We start from the raw sequence: 23,555 nt of genomic DNA, 5'->3' as shown, positions 1-23,555 counted from the left end.
CCAGCCAAGAGCAGGTAATGTCACTTAAAACTAATGTTATCAATACAGCTAGCTATAAGGTTTATTTATTCCATTTACCTGTCTGAGTCTTCTCCTCTGTGGTCTCCTGAGTCCCCTCTGCAGAATTACGGAGTTGGACACCCAGCACGTCCAGCCCCGCCCACCTTGTCCGCGTCATGTTGTCCAGTCCCGCCCACTTTCCCAAAATGCGCATGTGCAAGCGTTTCTTAATCTAAAAACATGAGTTAATTAAATTAAAAAATCCAAATTCATGTCCAGCTGACTTTCTATACTGTATCAATGTAAAACCTCAAGTTAAACCCACAGGTATAAATTAATTACTTGCATTCAAGCAAATAATCGAATATTTTTTAATTATTAGAGTGAGTAAAAACACTTTACATGAATGAGAGCAGCTTTATATAAAATAAATATAGTATTAAAAAATACATGACTAACTTACATCACAGACTATTTCCTGGAGCCCGACCCGGCCGAGGAAAGGGATGAAAAATCTCGGGTTGGTCCGGGCAGAGAAATAAAAGTCAAAGTATTCTGCTATTTAAAAGAATGGAAAATTAATAACAATAATAATATAGTTCTGCATACTAGAGTTTAGATTGTCTGGCTGAACCCGAGCCTGAAGGCGAGCTCATCCGCGCGTTTAAAGCTCCGCAGGTGGATTAATTTGTGCGCCGCTAGCGGGATTTGGCGCTGCTTCTGCTGCTTGCGGGCTGCATGACCTGCAGCCTCTTATCCTGCCAGTCAGACTACAGCATCGCTTTTGTTTTCCTGCAGGACAAACCATTCAAACGTGCGGATGAGCTCTCCGCACCGATTAAAAAAAATCACACAGTGTCTGTCTGATTTAAATAGTTAGATACATTCGTTAGATGAATAAATCAACATTCATAGAAAAGACCAGTAAGACGTTCTGTATGCTAAATGACAAAGAAGGCAGCAACAAGCTAAGAAGCTAATAAGCTAATAACATTTAATAAAAACAGAAAAATAGATATAAAACTAACCAACTAAACTTAGCTCAAAATGCTAAAATAAATCAAAACGAGATCAAAGACCAAAAGATCAAAACGAAATAGTGAATCCTCAAAGCAGGAGCTTAAAGACAGGAGCTTTACCAGTGCTATGAGACGCAACACAAAGGAGCAGCGGCAGCGCGACTTTTCTAGTGATATAATTAAAATGTTAAAATACACAACAGAGCACCGTGTACCACATAAAATCAGTCCAAGATCCTCACCAAAAATAGAAACCCAACCCTAACGCCAATACATTTTATTGTAGCCTACTTTATATATTTGCATGAATAATTGAAGAAATTACTGTAGAAACAATTAGAAGGACCATAGAAGGTAAGTAGCTGGATAGACACTTTTTCTATAGTCCCCACGATGTTTATCGCCATATCGCACAGTGAGAAATTTTTAGAGAAAGCTATTAACAGTTTTAGACCCATGTCTACTGCTCCTAAGCCACCCAGCTGTTTTGGTTTATATAGCAACTCTTTTTTTGTGACTTCTCTGGTTGTACCCCAGATGAAGTGCACGCACATTTTATTTAATTTCTGAACACATTTACTAGCTGGTGGAAAAATCTTGGCGAGGAACTAACTTTTAGATGAAACAAAGGTTTTGATTATTTGGATTTTAGTTTTATAGTTGGCAATTTTCCACTGATTTAATTTGTTTTCAACATAGACTAGATATAAAGATGGACGCCGTGTCGCCGTTCCCATTCATTCAATGAAAATGAAGCCAAAATCTTCCGCCATTTTGGCGATTCAGAAACCAGAGTCTGCACAGTAGAGACCAGAGGAGGGAGAAAGACTGTGGAGAGACCGCCTACTCATTTAAATAACCCCAGCCCTGAGGGCTGCCTCCACAGAGCTATCACAGTCTGCCGAGCGGAGCGGAGTCCAGTCGAGCCGAGCGGAGAATTTATCTGCAGCACGATAAGATTAATATTTTCATAGTAACAGTGCAGTTCGTGCATGTTATGGATATTAACCATGTACCCAGCCACATGATAGTTCTGTATGTAGCAAGTGGAAGTAAATAAAATACAGCAAAAAAAAACATCACCAAACAGCAGTGAATGCCAGGACTATTGCTTTAAACAAAAAAAAAACTAAGTTATTGCTTTAAACAACGAGACAAATCCGGTACTGAAGCTCAGTTAATTTTGCCGCTGAGACGAACTGAGCACATTTGGCTAAATTCTGCACGGATTATGCAGAGTCTAAGCCAGTGCTGCCGTACATCAGCGGATCTCGGGCAGAGCCTTCATGCTATCTGGGTCAGCTTGCCGCACGCACAGGTGACGGGCGAAGCCACTGACCAAGTAAAAATGTTAATTCTACAGAGTCTAGCAAATATAGTTAGTTAGATAACTACACTAATGTTAGCTAACAAATTAAGAAAAATTAATTAATAAAATAAAATGCACACAGACACAGGAGTGAGGGGAAAACAGCCAGCAAACGTACCAAAAAAACTGCAAAGAATGTCTGCAGAATGTCTGTTAGAGCAATTAACAGCAGAACACAACATTATTAATACAACAATCTAAATTCAGTTTAGCTAACAAAAAATAATAACATTAGTACAGTTAGCTAGCTAAACGTTTGACTAACTACTAGTACTAGTCTACTGCTTGACGTAAGGGGAAAAAAGAACATGATGCAGGTTCTGCTGACGGTCTGTTATTGGTCCCACCCCGGCTAGGTGTAACCCAGCCCTTTTTACAATAACCACACCTTTTTTAATAGAGCTGAATAACGCTTTAAAAAACGAATTCTGTGGGAATATAAAAAATTTGACAATATAAGCAGAGGTTACACTAGCTGTTGCATTTAAATAAAGGAGGTAGAATTACAGTATATTAGAAAAAAAACTGATTGAAAGTTGTCTGTTTTGCTATTGAAACCTATGGGGGTGGGTGGAGTTATACAGCTTTCTGCAGCCGAACAGCAGGGGGCGCTCGACCTGTGGTGGCTTCACTTTTGAGAGACGATGCTCTGTCCAGCTATACACAGTCTATGGTTTTCAACTCGTTGTTCCTTTATTTGCCAGTTCATTTTGGCACATCTATCTTTTGTTATGAAAAGTCCTATAATTTTAATTCTGTTTTTAATTTCTATATCCAAAAATGGGGGATCATTTTGTCCCATCCAGATTCCCTCTGTTTTATCTAGATTTAACTTTGCTCCTGCTACTTCTTTGTATGTTTTAAAATGTTCTCTCATGATCCGGAACTCTTTTTGGATTCTTATGATAACTGATAAAGTTTAAAATTCTTTTTATGTAAAATATTAATTCCTTTTATTCTGATGTCGTTTTTTATTTTATTTAGCAGAGGGCTAATGGCTAATACATACAAGGCTGTGCTTAGAGGGCAGCCCTGTTTAACTCCTCTGTGTGTTTCAAATTCTTCGGTTAATATACCATTTGCATTGACCTGAGCTATAGATTTTTCATATAATCATTTAATCATGTTAATAAAATTTGGTGGAAAACCATAATGATGCAAAAATTCCCATAGATATATTTTCTTGATACATAGTCGAATGCCTTTTTTTGGTCTAAGCTAATTATGTAAAAATCTTTATTTCATTATTATCATTATTTATTATATTATATATATTATATTTATTATTATCATTATTTAAAATCACTTCTCTGAGTATTCCTAAAGTGTCCCACATGTAGCGGCCTTTAACCGCACACGTTTGTTCTATTTCTATTATTTTGTCAAGATGTTGGTTCAATTTGTTCATTAAAATTGTAGCTGATATTTTATAGTCAATATTTAATAAACTGATCTGTCGCCAGTTATCTAATTAATTTGGGTCCCCTTTCTTATAGATTAAAGTAATCACAGATTTATAAAAGCATTCGTTCATTTTTCCATCTTTAAAGCCTTCGTTAAAATCATTTTGTAATAGTGTTATTATTTCATTTATACAGATCTTATTAAACTCCGCGGGTAAGCCGTCTGGTCCTGGAGTGTTACCATTGTTTAGACCCTTAATCACTTCTATAATTTCTTCTTTTGTTATGGGTTGACCTATAGAGGAAATATCCTCTACCTGTAACTTGGGACAGCTTTTTGTTCCTGTATTTCAATCTCTCCAAAGGCATTTTGACCATTTTCCCTTTATTATTTTGCGTTTCTCTTTTTCATTCTCTATTATATTCCCTTGCTCGTCTCTGATCCCTTTCATCAGATTTATTTCAATTCTATCGTTTAACGTTTGTTAGCATTCCCTGTATTTCACAAATAATTATTGTTCATACCTGCATGCAATTGTAAATGAAAAAATATTTCATTATTTATTTCAGACAATTCTGATTTTAATTTAAAAATATCTTCATCTTCTATGGTTTTATTTCTTTTGCTCTGAAGTTCCACATATTCTTCAGTAAGTTTATTGTAATGCTCATTCCTTTCACTATTAAATTGTTTACACTTAAGTATTAAAAACATTTTAATCAGATTTTTAAAAACCTCCCACAATTTTGCATAAGAAGGAGTAAAACTTTCAGATCTTTCTAAAAGATCTAATTCTAATTTCTTTAAACATTTCAGTGACAACATCATTATTTTTTAAACACTGTGTTTTAAGTTTCCAATAACCCTGTTGTTCTCTAATTCCTAGATGTAATTTAACATTAACTTGCGTTTTTTGCTTTTTAAATAGTTGTTATTAAATATTTAGTACATTACAATACAATAAATATTTCTACATCATATACTTAATCACATATTACACATATATATCTAAAAGCAAAAGTAGAGCATGATAAAAAATACATTCAATAAATTCAGTTTCTTACAATACTTATAAATTTAAAACATTCCAGGGATAATATTTATTTTGTCTAATGTCCATTGTCCTTTGTCTTTAAAGTTCACATATAATTTGCTTAAAAAACAAAATCTTTTTTTTTTACATCTTTTTTTTTACATCTAGTAGTCCAATTTTTATAATTCACAATGCAAACTATTAACCAATATAAATCATGTAAAATTTTTTGTAGTTTACCCTCAAAAATCCCATACAGTATCATTTTAACATTTAAATCAAAGGGGAAACCAACCTCTTACTTTATCCCATACCTTCCCAGTTCTAGGACATTCAATCAGTAAATGTTCTCTCATATTTTCTGAAATTCCTTTAAAATGTATATTTTTAATACATTGTTTACTCTCTAATTCATTTAAATATCTATATTCATACACTACCATGTTATTTGTTTATAATTTCATAAATATCTTTACTAGATGTGTTCCACCAATCTATATGGAGGTCCTTATATTTGAACATAAAATCACCATATATTAATTTAAAATATTGTATGCTTTGTCTTACTTTCCCTCTTTTCTTTTCCCAAGACTTTTCCCCCCCTACCCATACTGCTTCTATTTCTAGTGTGCTACCATTTTACTATAAGTTACCTTGAGTTTAAGTCTTAAATTAAAGGCACTCAAACCACCTAGTGCTTTATTTTTATAAAGAAGATCCCTTTTAGTGACTTCCCTATTATTTCCCCAGATGAAGCACACACATCATTTATTTAAACTAGTAATATAAGATTCTTTAGGAGGGAAAATTGTTGCCAAGAATTTCAGCTTCGGTAAAATTAAGGCATTAATTCTGGTTCTATAGTTTGCAATCTTTCACCGGTCTAACTCATTTTTTATTTCTTGACTTTTCTTATCCCAATTAAAATCATTACAATTACTTATTTTAATCATTAATTCTAAAACTTTGATCTTCTTTTAATTCTTTTAATTTAATTCAATTTGAGTAGGATATTTCTCACCATCCATACTCCTGCGGTTTTATTCGTGTTTAATTTAGCATAATTTAGCATAATATTCAAAATGTTCTTGTATAATTTGCCATTCTTCCTGGTATTTATTAAATACGACAATATCATCCGCATAAGCAGATATTTTAGCATAATCATTTAAATATTTAACTCCTGTAATTTTTTAATCTGATTTAATTCTATTTAATAAGAGGCTGATTGCCATTACATAAAGGACAGCGCTCAAAGGACAGCCTTGTTTTACACCTCTTTTTCTCTCAAATGTGTCAGTCAACACTCCATTAACATTAATAACATTAAATCTGTACAACAGTTTTTTTACATAACATTTTTTTAATATTTATACATTTTTAGAGAAATCATAAAATTCCATCACACTCCACAAATAGTCCTGAGAAAGAAAATCAAAAACCTTTTAAGCTAATGAGAGAAATTTTTAGTATGCTATCTAAAATTAATTCTCTAATAATACATAAATTGTCCCACATATACCTGCCCTTAATGGCACAGGTTTGTTCTTTTTCAATAATTTTTTCTAAATTTTCTTCCAATCTGTTCATTAAAATTTTTGCAAGGATCTTATAATCCACATTCATTATAGTGATTTGTCACCAATTGTCTAAAACAACCGATTCACAGACATAAACAGATTCAAACTGTTTAGCTGTTCTGTTTGTGAAGTTAGTTCCAAATCGGAACCACTAATAATAGATACTGAGTTTATAGCACTTACAGAATTATTTTTGGTAGATGCTACCGCAGACACTAAAATGTTAAGTATTGCCTACAATACTATGCAGTTTATTATCAAATTACACATTATATTAATTGAATTAAGCAGACTTTAAAAAAACAGTGTATTTAATTTACTATTATAACTATTTTATTGTTTTACTACAATATTTTACAATAAAAATGAATAAACAGTAGAGCATTCTCTGCATGTGATTTACACACAAAATTAACATCAACAAAACATAACTTTATATTTAATGTAAAACACAACCACAGCATACACAGCTCAGCCAATAATCTTACATGGGGCCACACACTGCACACTCCACACACTGAACACACCACACACACATGCCTGGAATACCATACCAATTGCCTTGCAACACCTAGAAACATCTAGGATATGATCATTTAAATTTATAAATTTTTAAATTGTCGATTTAACACTTTAATTCTGACAGAACAGAGCAATCACATTTGAACTTTGTTTGTTACATTTCAGGATCTAGTGTTTTCACTTCTGTAACCTGTTGTCCCTTAGCTGTTACTGACAGGTCCACTGGCAGCCTTTTAATTAGCTCATCAGCCTCTTCAGGTAAGAGCCCTGGGGGTACACTCAGCTCCTCCAGATCTTTTGTTAGAAGGAGAACATTGCCATCATCAGACTCTGCCACTCCAACAACTGTGATGATTCTTATTTCATGTTTCTTTTCAGTTTCCTGTAGTATATTCCTTTAAAAAGGTTTGAACAGTAGACATGGTGGGTATGTACACATACACATACAGTAAAAGGCACATTTTTCAGTCCACAGTTGTACCTTCCCTCATCCACAATTATATCTTCCCTCATCCACAGATATACCTTCCCTCATCCACAGATATATCTTCCCTCATCCACAGATATATCTTCCCTCATCCACAGATATACCTTCCCTCATCCACAGATATACCTTCCCTCATCCACAGTTATATCTCCCTCATCCACAGATATACCTTGCCTCATCAGCAGTTATCCCTTCCCTCATTTCTGGCAGAAAAATTAGAAAATCTGAAAAGGACCTGTATTTTTTCCTTGTTTTCACCATATTTTGAACATTGCATGTTCAATTGTATATTGAAGTGTTTTCTGTTAATTTTGTAATATTAACTGGTAAAATTTAAATTCTCTGAATGGTTTAAAATTAGTGTAGAAAGCTTTAAAATGTGGGTATGTATTTTCAGGCGGAAATTGATAAAATTAGTCTTGGAGCTTAAGAGTGTTACGGTTTAGTGGGGGAGGTTGACTCAAATGCAGAGTTGTTATATATATATATATATATATATATATATATATATATATATATATATATATATATATATATATATATATATATATCAAGAGAGTCAAGAGGCTTTTATTGTCATTTCATCTGAGTACAGGTACACAGTGTGATGAAATTACGTTCCTTCGGAACCATGGTGGCACATAGAACAACAAGCAATAGACAACATAAAGTGCAGGAGTGACGACAGTGCAACATAAAATTATAAAATTATAACACTAAATAACAATAAATACAATAAATACAAAGGACGAGACAATTTAAAGACAGGACAGTGCAGTACCGATACGGTATAATAAGTGTATTGTGGGGATAAGGTGCAGAGATGTGTGACATACTGTAACATATAGAACATATATAATCACAGCAGTTACTGAGGTAGAGTTTATAGTTTTTTAGTTTTGTGTGAGTGTGTTGGGTGTATATTATTTTTATTTATTCAATTTTATTTTGTTTTTAGTATTATTTGTCAATATATTACATGTATGTATATTACATGTATGTCTGTGTAGATGGTATCTGGAATGGAGTGTTTCAACTGGGATTTGAACTCCCAACCTTTGAGACTGCAGACGGGTGTGCTACCACTGCACTACTTAGAGTGTGTGCAGTGGCTTTGGAAGATGGCCTGAAATGTGGCAGTGGAGAAAAAGGGCGGGAAAATCAAACAAAGGAAACCCAAACAAAGGAAATTAAATCAAGTAAACAAAGAAACTTAGGAAAGGCTTTTTGAAACCCAGAACTTAGAAAAACACTGAGATGTTTTCTCTTTCTTTTTGTGACTTATTTTAAGATCTCATTTCCTCTTTTTTGTGAGCCTTTGTTTGTTTTGAGATCTTTTCTCTTTTTTGTGGCTTCTTTTAAAATCTCTTTTTTGTGAGCCTTTGTTTGTTTTTAGATCCTTTTTTGTGGCTTCTTTTAAGATTATTTTCTTTCTAATCTCTTTTTTCTTTACCCACTGTTACTGATTGGTTTACTTAACATTAGATCTCTAAATTCAATAGCAGTTATAGTGAATGAAATCCTAACTAATCAGAAATTTGATGTTCTGTGCCTGACAGAAACCTGGATCAGGCCAAATTAATATTTAGCGTTAAATGAAGCCATCCCTGCAGGCTATTATATACACAATATTAGATTGTCCGCTAGAGAAGGTGGGGTCTGCATACTTTTCCAAAATGCGTTATGTAGAAAGCTCGGCAGTTTAATACCTGGTGCTAATTAAGATGTTGAAATATTTTTAATTGGGCGCCAGTTATTAAATTAATTGAATCAGATTAATTAATAAATTAATTAATAATACAAGACATCTCAGGGAAGTGGCTTCAACAGGTAACAGCTATTCATAACCAGTTAGCCAGAAAACACTAAAATTACACGTTTTGTAATATAAAAAGTATTTTATTAAATCACACAGGTATGAGTAAATAATCCATTAAAATGTCACAAATGTAGCCATTAGATATCAAATCATAGTGTATAAAGATAAATAAAAATTAAGAGAAAAAACATTATAATACTGGGTTAGAAAGGAATAATTTGTCAAATTAATAAAAAAAAATAATAAGTGGGGATTTTTAAAGGATGAACTAAGTCATTTTAAGTCTACGAAGCCAGTCCTTATTTACAACCAAGCAACTGAAATGGAGTTTTCTATACTACAGGGAGATTTATAAAGAACTCAACCAATCCATAACCAGCACAAAACATTTCGGCACATTTGTTGAAAAAATAAAACCCAGCTCTGCCTTACTCTGAGACGTTAAAGTGGGTCTGCCTCGGTGTCTCCCGTCCGTAGCGTGGTTGTCTGTTTCTTCACCCGAGAAAGTATCATGCGTGAATCTACCTGCACAGTGTTTATACTCCCAGCTCAGGACGAGCTCCTCGGTCAGCACCCAAGGAGAATCCCCTTTGCTCTCAGCTAGCTTGCTTGCTTCCAGACTGGTGGCCTCTGGGTTGAGTCTGACGGTCTCTATTCAGCTGGAACTTTGTATGCATAATGCGTGGCTTTGTCAATCGTAAAATTGCTTTAGTTGTCTTAACTAAGAAAGCTAGTATTATTATGCCTAAAGAAGAGTAAATGAGTTCTTCTAAGAATGCTAAGCTATAGCTAAACTGAAGCTAAAATGCTATGCTAATGTAAAAGAGCTAACTCCACTCTTATCTCCTACCTCTTCATCCTTACTCCCAGACTCAATTAGACCCGACCTCCACTCTCAACTGCAACTGTGTTTTTATCATTCAATAAAAAATAAAATCTTAAACAAATCCATTTTATTTTACAAATAAGTAGTTTAAAACTGATATTTGCATATGAATTTTAAATTCTTTTACAAGTGTAAAGTACCCTTCTATACAGAAATCAGGATGGTCCATTGTGATGTCAGAGAGAGATTTTACAGGGAGGAGCTGTGAATGACCTCGATTTATGAAAAGCTTTCAGAATACATAAATAGAAAGACTTTAGACAAGGTGAGCAACAAACAAGATCTGCTGCAGTACGATCTCCTTTTCAAGAATCTGCAGGACATCAAGAAGGTAAATGTAAAGAAAATGTAATAATATTTTAAATGAAATTTAGATTTAAAAAAAGTTTTTACTGGAATCAGTGTCACAATTGGTGCTCTAACAACTGATCTTTCCATAGTAATTAGTAAGTGCTATTTGTTGGAGTTGTACAGGACCAATCAGAGAATCTCTATAGAGGAAAAAAACTCACTTCAGAATCTGCTCTGAATCTCAAGCCACTTGACAGAGTCTGGAATGTATAAAAACGTATAAACAATTATTTTTAGCAAAAAAAATAAAAATTGTACTAATTCCCTCAAAACAGAACAACTATAACTGTTTCATCACTGCAGAGATAATTTTTAAAACTGCTTTTAAACTGCAGTTTTAATCCTTTTAAACAAGCTATGTGTGCTAGTAAATCTACTGAATAAAAACATTAGTTTTGGAAAATGGAAGTAAACGGGTTTGTTTTCTTTTCTATTTCAGTGAAATACTTTGTTCTACTTTGTAAAATTAAAGGAAAACCCCAGAGAAGTAGTTATACAGTGTTTTAAATGAGAGTTTTAGCTGTTTAGCTCCATTCGGCTCCATGCATTGAGGACTCCCTCGCGGGCTCCCTCTAGCGGTGATGGGGTATAATGTGATATAGCGCGGGAGGGGGCGGGGCTCTACATAACCCGGATGAGGCTGAGCTTCCGTTGTCTGTAGCTGGAGCGCCGGAGTAAGAGCAGGATCAGCTGAACTACAGAAGGTATGGAGATGTTTCCCCTCTTTTTCCCTCTCTCTCTCTCTCTCTTTTTTTTCTTTCAAAGGTATGCGAGCGCTGGATGTTACTCTACACAGATTTCTCCCCTGAAAACTGTTTATTTTGGTGTGTAAAGCGCTTCTGTTTATTTACAGTAAATTCAGATTTACAGATTTTTCCAGCATTAAGGCAGGAGCTTTAGCATTAGCAACATTAGCTTGTAAAATGACCCAGTGTTGTTACCAGGCCCCCAGCTTTTCCCTTCCAAAACGTGCCACCGGAAGTGTGCTGCTGAGGGATGAGAGGACCATTTGAGCGAAGCTATCCATTCACTTCCATTCATTTCGGGGTGTCTTTGAACTAATAATAAATGTATTTCCAAGCCGTTTTCGATTATGACACGGACCATGTTCTTTTTTACAAAGAACGGCTTTTCTGCCATTTGATCCATAAGATAATAATCTGTTCATAGCTTTAGAAAATAACATTTTTATAGAACTATGCTAACGATGACGTAAAAAGACAGCGACCCAAAATACCGTGCTGTAATGTTTGGAGAAGTTGCTCCTCTTGATTTAAAAGTACAGAGCTGATTGAATTAGAACAGGGTCAAAGTAACGTTTTATTATGCAAATATAATACTACTACTATCAGTTATAATACATTGTAGATAGTAAGATAGTAATAAATAGAAGTAAGATAGACTATGAGAATTATAATGTATAGATATAACTATAATTTATATTACACATTTATTATTATTATTATTATTACAGCGTTTCTAAATGCTTGTTATATAGACAAACTATGAATATTCCTCAGTAAATCCGTGGACTAATATTGGATATCAGTAATTCTAGTTTTTATCTGCTGTTCATTTAATAAAAGCCCCATTCTGGGACGGAATGGAGCTTTTCTCACTGTGGACTGAATAGGTCTGTGCAGCTCCTATTAACAGTACGGTTGTTTGCACGGCACGCGAAAGATTCGCGTCATGCTGGCGCCTGCGTAATCTCTCACTTTCCCGGTTAACGCCCCACGAGAAGCCGATCAGGAAGTGACACGATTGGCCTCACCTGGCTCCGTTGAAATCAGCGGGACGGCTTGGTCCAGTTAATATATACTGTCAATGGTTGTTACCAATACCACACCTAACAGCTAAAGTTAATTATAAATTAAAGGATTAACCATTACAGACAGCTTGTACATTATCCTACCATTTAGGCTATATAACAACAACTTAACACACATTTAATGTGTTTAAGACATTCAGGCTTCTAATAGTATTTTATTTTTTGGAATTGCCTGCTAGCGTAGCTTAGTTATCTAGATAGCATTGGTTAGGTTTGCTTAAGGTGGCTAGAACCTTCAAAATTAATGTACCTGCTCTATCCAGTTTCTGTATTTTTTTTTTTAAACTTGTTATTCGATATTTCTCTGTCGTTCGTGGTCCATAAAAAGCACCACACAGTTATTTTATGCAGAGATTTTAAAAAAGTGTTAGCAATGGTAAAATGTTTTATGATGTGATTTTTTTTGTGTTTTGTTTAAGTGTTCATCTAAGATGGGAGCTGATGTGTTTCCTTAGTGCGACTGGCAGAGAGAAAAAGAGAATTGTTTAATAGGCAGAACTGGCCCATAATAGGGGACCAAAGTAGCTGGTGTTAGCTAGCGAGCTAATGTTACCAGCAATTTTTTTAACCAGTAGCTAACATTATCTAGCTCAGTGTTTCTCAACCAGGGTGCCGCGGCACCCTGGGGTGCCGTCTGGCTTCATCGGGGGTGCCGTCAAAATATTGCGCCTCACGTGCATATTTCCTTTCCAGAGTCAGCTCGTGTCGGGGTGTGTCCCAATTCACAGGCAGCATACTCTGAAGGATGCGACCCACAGAGGCGGTGTATTACTGCGCATCTGTGACGCAATCTGTCTTCTAATACAGCCTCTGAAGGATGCAGCCCTTAAATTGGGACACACTGTAAAGTTTTTGTCCCCCACGCGATGCACGCGCTATATTCCGTTCTCAACTGAAGTACTGCGCCAGCAAGCCCTCCCCCCCCCCCCCCCCCCCTTCTCACCTGAAGTACTGCGCCAGCACCCCGCCCCCATCCCCCCCCACCCCCCCCCCCCGGTAAAATGGGGTGCCGTGACATCTCTCATATATTTAAAGGGTGTCGTGATAGAAAAAAGGTTGAGAAACGCTGATCTAGCTAGCCAATGTTCCCAGTGCATTTTTAACCCAAGTACCTAATGTTATCTAGCTATCCAGTGTTCACAGTGTTATTTTAACCAAGTAGCTAATGTTATCAAGTTGGCAATGTTCCCAGTGCTTTTTTTAACCAAGTATATAATGTTATCTAGCTGGCTAATGTTACCAAAGTTTTTGTCCTGTCACCAAGTCAGGACATATTTAATTTTTTTTAATTCGGAGACAAACTTTCCTGCACTTCTTTCTAAGTAAGATTATGTGGCCAGCCAAGGCATCAGGTTAGCATTTCTTGCATTTTAGATATAAATAGATACTGCATTGTCCGACATCCATCCATTTGCGTTTCTTTTTATATTTTATTTTAAAGATACAAACATATCTTTTATAATTAAAATTAGGGGTGTGACGAGATCCCGAGGCACGAGATCTCGTGAGATTAAAACCTGACGATATTTCTCGTCAAGCTTAAACCTGTTTTGCGGGAAAAAAAAACTGTTTAGTGTGGACTTTTTAAGAGGGATCTGGCAACACAGTAGCGGTAGCAGCGAGTGTGGTGGCTGAGCAGTGAGAGCAGCTCTCAGCAGAAGAGGAAAATACAGGCAGTTGCATAGAAGATGCTTCTGCTACTTTTAAGTTGTATGTCTGGCTGCATTTTGGCTCCAGTGGAAACAATAAATGGTAACAGAGTGACCAACAAGACACAAACCATATGTAAATACTGTAAATAAATCCTACAGGTGACTGTTTCATACGCAGTTGTACTAATAATCCCTTAGCTCTGTACTGTATTTAAAAACATGTTCTGTCTCTGTTTGCACTATGATAATATGACTGGTTATGGTTATGCATAGTTAAATTACAAGAGATTTAGGAGAAAAAAACACAAACCATAGTCTTAATATGACTGATTGTGGTTTGCACTATATAAGACCTAAAAAAAAAATTATTTTAATTTTTATTCTTATTTCTATTTCTTATAGAATCAATGTGAGAGAAACCAGTCTGTTAAGTTTGCGTTAAATGATTTTTTAAAATAAAACAAAAAATAGTTTAAGCCATTTTTCATTTTTCAAGTTTTCTTTAAAATTTAATTTTTAAATCTCGTCTCTTCTCGTGAACCCATTATCGTGTCTGGTCTTGTGATATTAGTGTCTTGTCACACCCCTAATTAAAATGTAATTTCTGGAGCTGTGATGGTATGTAGATGCATAAAATAAGTCTCCACTGATACTGTATTTTGAATAAAAGAACATTTATTATAATAAAATAATTAAAAAGCACCCGGGTTTCCTTGTGAGAGAGAATGTTAGCCAATCTTATCCTGTGCTCTCTGCCTCGTCATCGACCCACTCAATCTGTAAAACCCAAGGATTTATGTCATTCGGTCCCTCATCTGGAAAAAAGTAATATTATCTAATTTCTAGAACATAAAAATAGGAAAGAGTCAGGACAAGAGTTCACTCTCTCTCGAGCATATTCATTCCAAACTGCTGAAATACACTGTATGAGTTAATATAGTCATTTTATTTTATTCACTAAACGTTTTGTTACATTTCCAGGACAACTAAGAATAATTGATAATAATTAAGGTGGAAGTGCTAGAGTAATTTACTGCTTTAGTTACATTTAGTTAGAGTTGATTAAATTTGGAGCTGCTGCTCTGAATCTGCTGGTGTAGAGCTTCTGCTGCTCTCTGGTTCTGCAGATGAACTTGGGCTTCGACAGGATGCTGTGATTCACCACCGTGTTCGCTGTATTGAGTTAGTAAACAAATCAGTTAAGCCATTGATGTGGAGCTGGAGTCTTTCTGGGTAAAAAGCACAATTACATTTACATTTCTCACCAAATTTTCACTTGTGATCTACAAAAAAAGGACTTAAGGAGTGCATATCACTGTCAGTCTGAAGCTAATGTGTTGGAAAATAATGTTATCAGGAGTTGTAAAAAAAATCAGGAATGTTTTATAAATTGGTGTGAAGGAAAAAGCTTCGGACATCATTGGTCACGTGATCAATGTAGAATGAATCAATCATCGGAAGAGTGATTCGAACCAATGTGTGTCGTTTCTTTTTTTTTTTCGGCACAAGCCTCGAAGCTTCAGATTAAAGGGTAACATTTTTTTTTTCTTCTTTCTTTACGTTCTCAGGTTCTAGTGAGACCAGAACAGAATCAAGACTGTCTGTCTGAACAGTGGGCAGTTTTTATAAAGGTAGTAAACAGGCATCAGCCTGATTATTGCAAGTGATAAAAGGTGGGCTACCTCTAGTGGCTACACTATGGACTTAGAAGTGGAAAAAAGTACCGAAATTGACTTGCTTTTATTTTAATATACAACTGCATTTTTCTTTGTGTTTTCTAGAAATGAAAATATTCTCCTGAAATTCATCACCAACAACCAGGATATTTAACTAAGAGCAATGTTAAACTGCTGAAGGAAGTGAAGCACAAGCCGTCCTGAAGAATCTCCAGAACACACAGAAATTGTTTGCTACATTTAAAAGGCAAATGAAGCCAAGTCCCGACATGGAGAAACATCAGCACTCTGCCAAGAGTTTTACTAAACAGAGTAATCTCAAAAAACACCAACGCATTCACACAGGAGAGAACCCATATCACTGCTCAGACTGTGGGAAGAGTTTTACTCAACAGAGTAATCTCAAAAAACACCAGCGCATTCACACAGGACAGAAACCGTATCAATGTTTAGACTGTGGGAAGAGTTTTACTATACAGAGTAATCTCAAAATACACCAGCGCATTCACACAGGAGAGAAACTGTATTACTGCTCAGACTGTGGGAACAGTTTTACTGCACCGAGTACTCTCAAAATACACCAGCGCATTCACACAGGAGAGAAACCATATCACTGCTCAGACTGTGGGAACAGTTTTAATCAACAGAGTAGTCTCAAAAAACACCAGCGCATTCACACAGGAGAGAAACCATATCACTGCTCAGACTGTGGGAAGAGTTTTACTATACAGAGTAATCTCAAACTGCACCAGCGCATTCACACCGGAGAAAAACAGTATTACTGCTCAGACTGTGGGAAAAAAGTTTTACTGCACCGAGTACTCTCAAAATACACCAGCGCATTCACACAGGAGAGAAACCTTATTACTGCTCAGACTGTGGGCAGAGTTTTAGTCAACAAAATACTCTCAAACTGCATCAGCGCATTCACACTGGAGAGAAACCGTATCACTGCTCAGACTGCAAGAGGAGTTTTACTACACAGCGTAATCTCAAAAATCACCAGCGCATTCACACAGGAGAGTAAACTATTCCAAATTTAAATCCCAAGGCAATTAAAAGTGCGTAAATCTTTCAGACAGAACACCTTATCCTACAAAAAATGTTTCACTTTGTCACTTTGGACACGTTCCACCAGAAACAAACATGAACTGAATTTAACAATGGATTTTACAGGTTCAGCAAAATTAATCGTATTCAGGGATGATGTTTATTGAATTTCATGTTATGTTTTCTCGTATGTTTGATATTCCAGGACATTCTTTGTGGGACAGAGATCAGTTTTTAGGGTAGTTACAGTAGGAGTTTAGTTCTGAAGAAGGGAAGGTTGTTTAAGTTCAAATGACGGCACTGCCAGTGCTTGCACCAGATATTAGATTAGCATAGCATAACTTAGTCTTTAAAATGTAGATGTCATAGTTGTTAGGGGTAGAGTAGGATTTGTAGTTTGCAACTAAACATTAAAAGCTTATGATTTTAATGCTTTTAATCTCCTTTCTAGTATATGCAGATTAGATTATTTCTATGCAGATTAGATTATTTCTATTCATTTCTAGCATCTCTGTTTTCACTCTGTGGACTTAGTTGTGCCGTCCTTAGTTCCCCAAGCTTAGCTTAGCATAGCATAGCTTAATGCTATTAACCGCTAGGCCCATCTGTATGAAAGAAGTGAAAACACCACCTGAGGAACTCCCAGAGAGAGTGCTTCCAAAAGAGAGACCCAGAGTAACAGAGAGAGGCGACACTGTGCTGGGTACTGCCGTGTGGACCGGAGGAGCATCCAGACCCACAAAAGGCCAACGAAATCCTTTCCAGAAGTTAAATAAAACGCTCCAGCCGTAGCTCTCATACTGAAATCAACCCACTCCAAGCTTGTGTAGCGCAGTAAGGTAGCAGGCTCATTCACTCCCTCTGCTGCTGTTCTCGTTTGTCTATGGTTCAGTCCGATTAAAAATCTGTTACCATAGAGGGATATTTGGTTGTTGTATTACTCAAGTTTTATACTCTCTTATCTTTTCCTTATTGAATATTATATGTTGCTTAAGGTTTTTTAATCTCCAAATTTACTAAGAATATCCAAATCATGTAGTTTCTTAATAGTTTTTATCCACTACAAACTATTATCTTTTTATTGCTTCACCTCTATATTTACTCATCTGTGTTTTAATAAATGGATTTTATATTGCAGATCTGCAATCTCATTGTTTTTTCTCAACATATGTTTGACATGAAACCTATAGGCCTGAGATTGTCTTATGTTATTGTTTGTTAAATACTCAAAGGCGCCCAATGCAGAAATCCAGTGTGAAATGTATTTGTGTTGAAGTGAAACATAATAGTCAATTTCAGATTGAAATTCAGAAAGAAATTTTCTTTTAATGGTTCAGGCTTAAAAGGGTAAATATACAATTACTTCCAAAGGTACAGTAGCATGTGTTTAACTTGTATTCATATGCTTATAAAGTTTTTTAATTGGGAGTGCTTGTGGGTTGTGTTGTTTTGTTTTTTTGAAAAGCATAGTCATTCACCAACTACACTTTAAAAAAGGTGAAAAAAAGATGAATGAAAAGATGGCGGCGCAGTAGTGCAGCGGCCTCTCACGCTCCTAGCGAACACCCTATTTTGAGCTGTTTTTATGCCGGTTTTGAACCCACGCGTGTGAGTTATAGCAGAACTGAACTTTTGAGGATTTAAGGACAGTTTGGTCAGTAAAACAGCAACTATGGACAATAATACACGAGCTTCACTGGGCAGACTACAGCTCCTCCGCGCTCTCTGACCACATCTCTATCATGCTGGTCCCCGCATACCATCCCCCTCTGCGACGCTCCAAACCCACACAGAAGACCATAACTGTGTGGCCCAGTGACGGAGACGCTGTGCTGCAGGACTGCTTCGACTGCACAGACTAGAGTTTATGTCCTCTAGAGATAGGTTGTTGGTTCCGCACCAGTCCATCAGCCACTGCACCTCCTCTCTGTATGCGGACTCGTCGTTCTTGCTGATGAGGCCAACTACAGTTGTGTCATCAGCGAACTTGACGATGTGGTATGAGCTGTACTTCGCAGTACAGTCATGAGTTAGCAGAGTGAACAGCAGTGGACTGAGCACACCCTGTGGGGTGCAGGTGCTCAGTATGGTGGTACTGGAGGTGTTGTTTCCCAGACATCTCAAGTTGCAAAAGTTGATTTCAGGGAGGTTACCCCCCGGCCAAAAAAAAAACAGAACAAAAAAAACTTGCACACACACTAAAGGATAACGAAACTTTACTCTTATTTTAATTAATTTTATTTATTTATTTAGAGTATTCAGAGGTGAAATGAGTTTTATATTTTTTCTTTTTGGAAGGCCCAGCCTCTGCTTTCCCTGCATCCGTCATGATCTGCTTTCTCTCACTCACTGAACAATTCCTGTCCGGGAGGGGGGTGAAAACACTGCCTGCCCACACTAAAAACTGATTGGATGTCTCAGAGACTCTTTGCAGAGAACAGGCAATTCAGAACCCTCCCTGTTTTCTCTCGCTCCTTCCGACACGCTATTAGAGAAAAAAAGTCTGTCGCCTGTGTGAAAAAAAGTCTGTCGCCTCTTGGGGCACTCATTCTGAATTCCAGGAGATTATATGTGACTCGCGGGCATCAGGGAGCCACTACCGAAATGCGGGAGACTCCTGCAGCTTCAGGGAGACTTGGTTTGTCTGGTTTCCAATCCTGACTGATTGTGGTCTCTCAGTCAGGAAGCCCAAAACCCAGTTACAGAGGGAGGAGTTCAGGCCCAGCAAGTTCAGTTTTCCGATCAGATGCTGAGGGATGATGGTGTGGAATGCTGAACTTAAGTCGATGAACTGCATTCGAAGTTGTCCAGGTGGGTAAGAGCCAGGTGGAGCGCAGTAGAGATGGCATCGTCTGTTGATCTGTTTGGACGATACGCAAACTGCAGTGAAGAGGGGAGCTGGTTTTTGATGTGCCTCATGACCAGCTTCTCAAAGCACTTCATGATGATGGGAGTAAGTGCAATGGGACGGTAGTCAGGAGTTCAGGGCATCTGTAAGGGAGGCATCACTGTTACAAGCAGGTGAAGGTGACTTGTAGTTGGTAATGGTCTGGATGCCCTGCCACATGCGCCGAGTGTCAGTAGTGTCCTGGAAGTGGGCGTGGATTTTCTTTGCGTAGGTGTGCTTTGCCTCTCTGATGCCACGGGAGAGCTTGGCAAATGAAAGGAAACTATGAGGCTTGAAGGATGAATTTACAGATTTGTGGAAGTGCTTTAATTATTCTGTTTGTTTTTGCACATCAAAACAATATTGTTTCAGTTTTGTCTTTTCAGGATGAAAAGTAAACAGCTTTTTAAATGTAATGTTAAATTAAGCTGATTTAATATTGTGTTGTGAGATTTGTGTTTACTTTTATATGTAATTGTTGTTTTTTATTTTTCAATATTTGTGTTTTGGTGTTTATTGAAGTTTTACTGATTTGAATTATATTGACGATGTATATTCTTTTATTTTCATTTCATTCAGGTTAAATTTAGCTTAAAGATAGATACAGTTTACAAACAAAGGAAAACATATATTTTGGCATCCATTACTTTATCCAATCAAATGGTGTGTTACTTTCACAAAATTTTTTATTGTGTACAAATCACACGACCAACAACGAGAGCGCGAGAGAGACCAACAGCGAGGGCGAGAAGCACGAGAGAGAGACCGACTGACGCGGAGCAGTTGCAAAGAACGTATAGTGATTTCTAGCTTGTAGTGTGGAAAAAAGTAAAATGAACTGAACTTTGAATGTGAACTGTTCACTTAGAGCATGTATGAACAGAACTTGAACTAGTTCAGAAAAGCTGTGAACTGGCACAACACTGGCCTTCAAATGGAAATGAGTTTATGAGCTAGCAATCATAGCTGAAGCTAATGCTAACACCCCTAGTCCTGTTAATGCTACACTTCCACAAGAATTAAGGTTGTCAGCTACAAATAGTAAGCTTTTTGTTATACATTTAACATTGATATTTAGACAAATGCATCACAAATTGTTCTATGAAGCCGATTAATTTGACAAATTAGCTTATTTTACAGGTGGGCTTAAATGGTATAGCCCATCAAAATGCATGCAGACTGCAGCGAGCACATGTTAATATTCAATGACAAAAACATTATATTTCTGAATGTGGGCATAGTAATAGCTGCTGTAATGTTTGAAGCAAATTATATTTAACTTCATGCATGGATTTGTGAGCATATCTTAGATTTTGAAAGGAAATTGTCTTTTTTAGCATTCTTTTCTGCGGAACCGTTTAAGCCCACCTCATGTATTTCAAAAGGGAATTTCCTCCAGGACAAGTGAAATACAGTTCACTTTGTGACTTTAAATTACTTTTCTACAATATTAGATAGATAGATAGTGAGGGTGTGATTGGAGATAACCACATCTTCACACTCTTATTCTTAATGGTTTTATATATTTATATATACAGTTATTATTTTTACTGTTCACTTAATAATTTACTAAATAACCTTATGAACTTTCCTCTCTTTTTAACTGTCACAATGACACTTTGGAGGTTGTTCGTATTTTTTCAGGAATCAGGAAGTTCAGAGTGTTTATCAACAGTGAGAGCTGTGAGGAGAACGTGACTCTGAGTGGCAGAGAAGCTTCAATGCTGTTCTGGGACCAGTGCATATGAACTAGGAGACAACAAGCTCTCTGAGTGAAGTGCTGGGAACCTCTCCTCAGATAGCCAGCGCTTGCCTGTTCTACACGCCATAAAGTCGCACACAGGCCAGAAGATCTTTCCATCCACTTTTTTCCTCTGTTTCATCTTCTCACAGATTTTAGGACACTTAAGGATTGTTTGGAACACAAGGACTGTTTGCTGTGTTCATTAAGGACACAGAGCTGAACAACACCATGATAAGAACCTGTTGCTCAGACAAGCTGGAGCTGATCACGTCAATGAAACTGTATAAACAAACTGGACTCTGCAGACGTAATCATATTGATCAATTATGTCCAATCACATGTCATTTGCATAAATGTATAACTGCTGGGATTAAGTCTGGAGGGCTATCTCTCTGGGTTGTGAATGTGTCGATCGATGTGTTTGTTGATGTAATTTTACTCTTTTCTAATATATATTTATTAATTTATTAATTGCTGAAACTCTTTTTCCAGTAAACTTTAATATATTTTAAATTGTAAGCTCTGACCCATTGGTCATCATTTCATATTCTGGGATTCCTCACATCCGAGTTTAATCTAAGTCATGCTGTGGCAAATTACCCTACAGAATACTGGGGAAGAATTGAGGCGGGTTATTCAACTATTCGTACTCGTCATGTTTCACAACAGATTTCTCCTTTACTTGAAGTATTTAAACCATCTGAGCTTCAAAGTCACCTAAGTTGTGGTGTAGTGGGTCATGTTAGTGGTAATACCAATAATAATTGATAATCATTATTATTGTTATCATTATCATTATTACTCTTTTTGCTAGGGGCCTGATTAGATCAGGAGAGAGATGTTTTTAAAAGTATAGAAAAACCACAATCATTATTGATATGATGAATTAAACGTTTGCGCTAGTGCGCCACCATTTTGCCCGTGCAGCATTAGTGACGTTACGAGGTTGGTTGGTTGAAGAGCCCAAGTACATAGCTTTCGGTCACGGTTAAGGAAAAGAGCTTGATGTTTACCGAGACTATGGATGAAGACGAAGCTGAAAGGGGTTTTGATCTGTTTCCTAGAAACCCAATGGTTTATGCGTTCGAGCCAGTGAGGAGACGAGACAGATTATTGGTACAAACTCTGTTTTATACAGAAGAGCAGCCAGCGGTTCCTGTATGGGTGGAGAGGGTCAGTAACACTAACTTTCAGTGTTGCCAACTTAGCGACTTTGTCGCTATATTTAGCGACTTTTCAGACCCTCTAGCGACTTTTTTTGTAAAAAAGCGACTAGCGACAAATCTAGCGAGTTTTTGTGGTGTTATTGGAGACTTTTGGCGACTCTGAGATGAACACGCGCTCTTCAGTTACTGTCCTCCACGCTGCAGCACACCACTCACAGTGCAGTCTGACTGTCAGAACACACACACACCGCTCCACCAACACACTGTAAATGAATCGCGCGTGCCCACAGCCGCCGCTGACTGACCCCGCTCTGTATCTACAGAGCAGAAGTATAAATATTAATGTGTCTTCAGTGTGACATGAACAGAAATCCCTTAATTTAACTCACACAGTATCAGTCATTCACTCACCTCATTCACCACATAGCCTGTCACTCACCTCCTCCACAGTGTCTGCCTCTTTATAAAAAGCTAAATATCTATTGAACCATTGAACAATTTGTCTATGATAGGTTAAAAAAAATAAAGAAAACGTAAAAAATAAAAATAAAATAAAACAAAAAACGTAGACTAACAGTTCCGGCTAACTGCTGCTCTTATAATAACACTTGAACATATAAGAACATGGCAAAAAACGTATTTATGTAATTCACGTAAGTTACTGTAAAAAAGTGACCTCCTATTTAAAAAGCAACAGAAGTTGTTCATTTGTAACATTTCCAACACATTTATGGTGTTTTTACTCACTTTTTTCTCTCCCACAACCCTAATCTTTTACAGCTTCAAAAACATGTATTATGCAAATTAGGCGATGACGTCATTTAGCAACTTCTAGCGACTTTTAGGAAAGCCAATAGCTACTTTCCTTACTGAGGAGTTGGCAACACTGCTAACTTTACCTAGTGCAGATGTGGTCACTGCACTGCCGTGCCGACTGCAACCGAGTGTATTTGCTGTCAGGAGGCTAACGTGGACCATTTGCTCAGAGATCTTCCCTGCAGAACCCTGAGCAAAACAATTCCACACTGAAATAAAGTAGTTAACATTAGCTAACCTAGCTGGCTAAAACATTCTACACG

At 36.7% G+C, this 23,555-nt stretch overlaps 5 protein-coding genes across 11 annotated transcripts in view; 3 read left to right on the top strand and 2 right to left on the bottom strand.

The window, feature by feature from the left end:
• The window catches only part of LOC125780501 (zinc finger protein 239-like), a 1,096,042-nt gene that overhangs the window by 16,911 nt on the left and 1,055,576 nt on the right, over positions 1-23,555 (top strand). The window lies entirely within an intron of this gene.
• The window catches only part of LOC125801365 (zinc finger protein 239-like), a 362,996-nt gene that overhangs the window by 181,801 nt on the left and 157,640 nt on the right, over positions 1-23,555 (bottom strand). The window lies entirely within an intron of this gene.
• Positions 1-23,555, top strand: part of LOC111188530 (zinc finger protein 239-like) — a 214,745-nt gene that overhangs the window by 125,471 nt on the left and 65,719 nt on the right. Inside the window, exon 1 of one of the 6 annotated variants that reach the window (XM_049478043.1) lies at positions 11,138-11,174. The exons of 4 other annotated variants lie outside the window; for them this stretch is intronic. The gene's annotated coding sequence lies outside the window, so the exon portion shown is untranslated. Of the gene's footprint in view, positions 1-11,137; positions 11,175-23,555 lie in introns of those variants that run through there. One more of the 6 variants, XM_049478047.1, reaches the window with a different exon arrangement.
• LOC125801250 (zinc finger protein 271-like) overlaps positions 1-23,555 on the bottom strand; it is a 140,506-nt gene that overhangs the window by 105,503 nt on the left and 11,448 nt on the right. The window lies entirely within an intron of this gene.
• The window catches only part of LOC125801190 (gastrula zinc finger protein XlCGF26.1-like), a 305,433-nt gene continuing 293,012 nt past the window's right edge, over positions 11,135-23,555 (top strand). The window contains exon 1 of the mRNA XM_049477507.1: positions 11,135-11,174. The gene's annotated coding sequence lies outside the window, so the exon portion shown is untranslated. The remainder of the gene's footprint in view (positions 11,175-23,555) is intronic.

This window comes from Astyanax mexicanus, chromosome 4, assembly GCF_023375975.1.
Source record: "Astyanax mexicanus isolate ESR-SI-001 chromosome 4, AstMex3_surface, whole genome shotgun sequence".
NCBI classification, from domain to species: domain Eukaryota; kingdom Metazoa; phylum Chordata; class Actinopteri; order Characiformes; family Acestrorhamphidae; genus Astyanax; species Astyanax mexicanus.
This window is presented reverse-complemented; position numbering and strand designations above follow the sequence as displayed.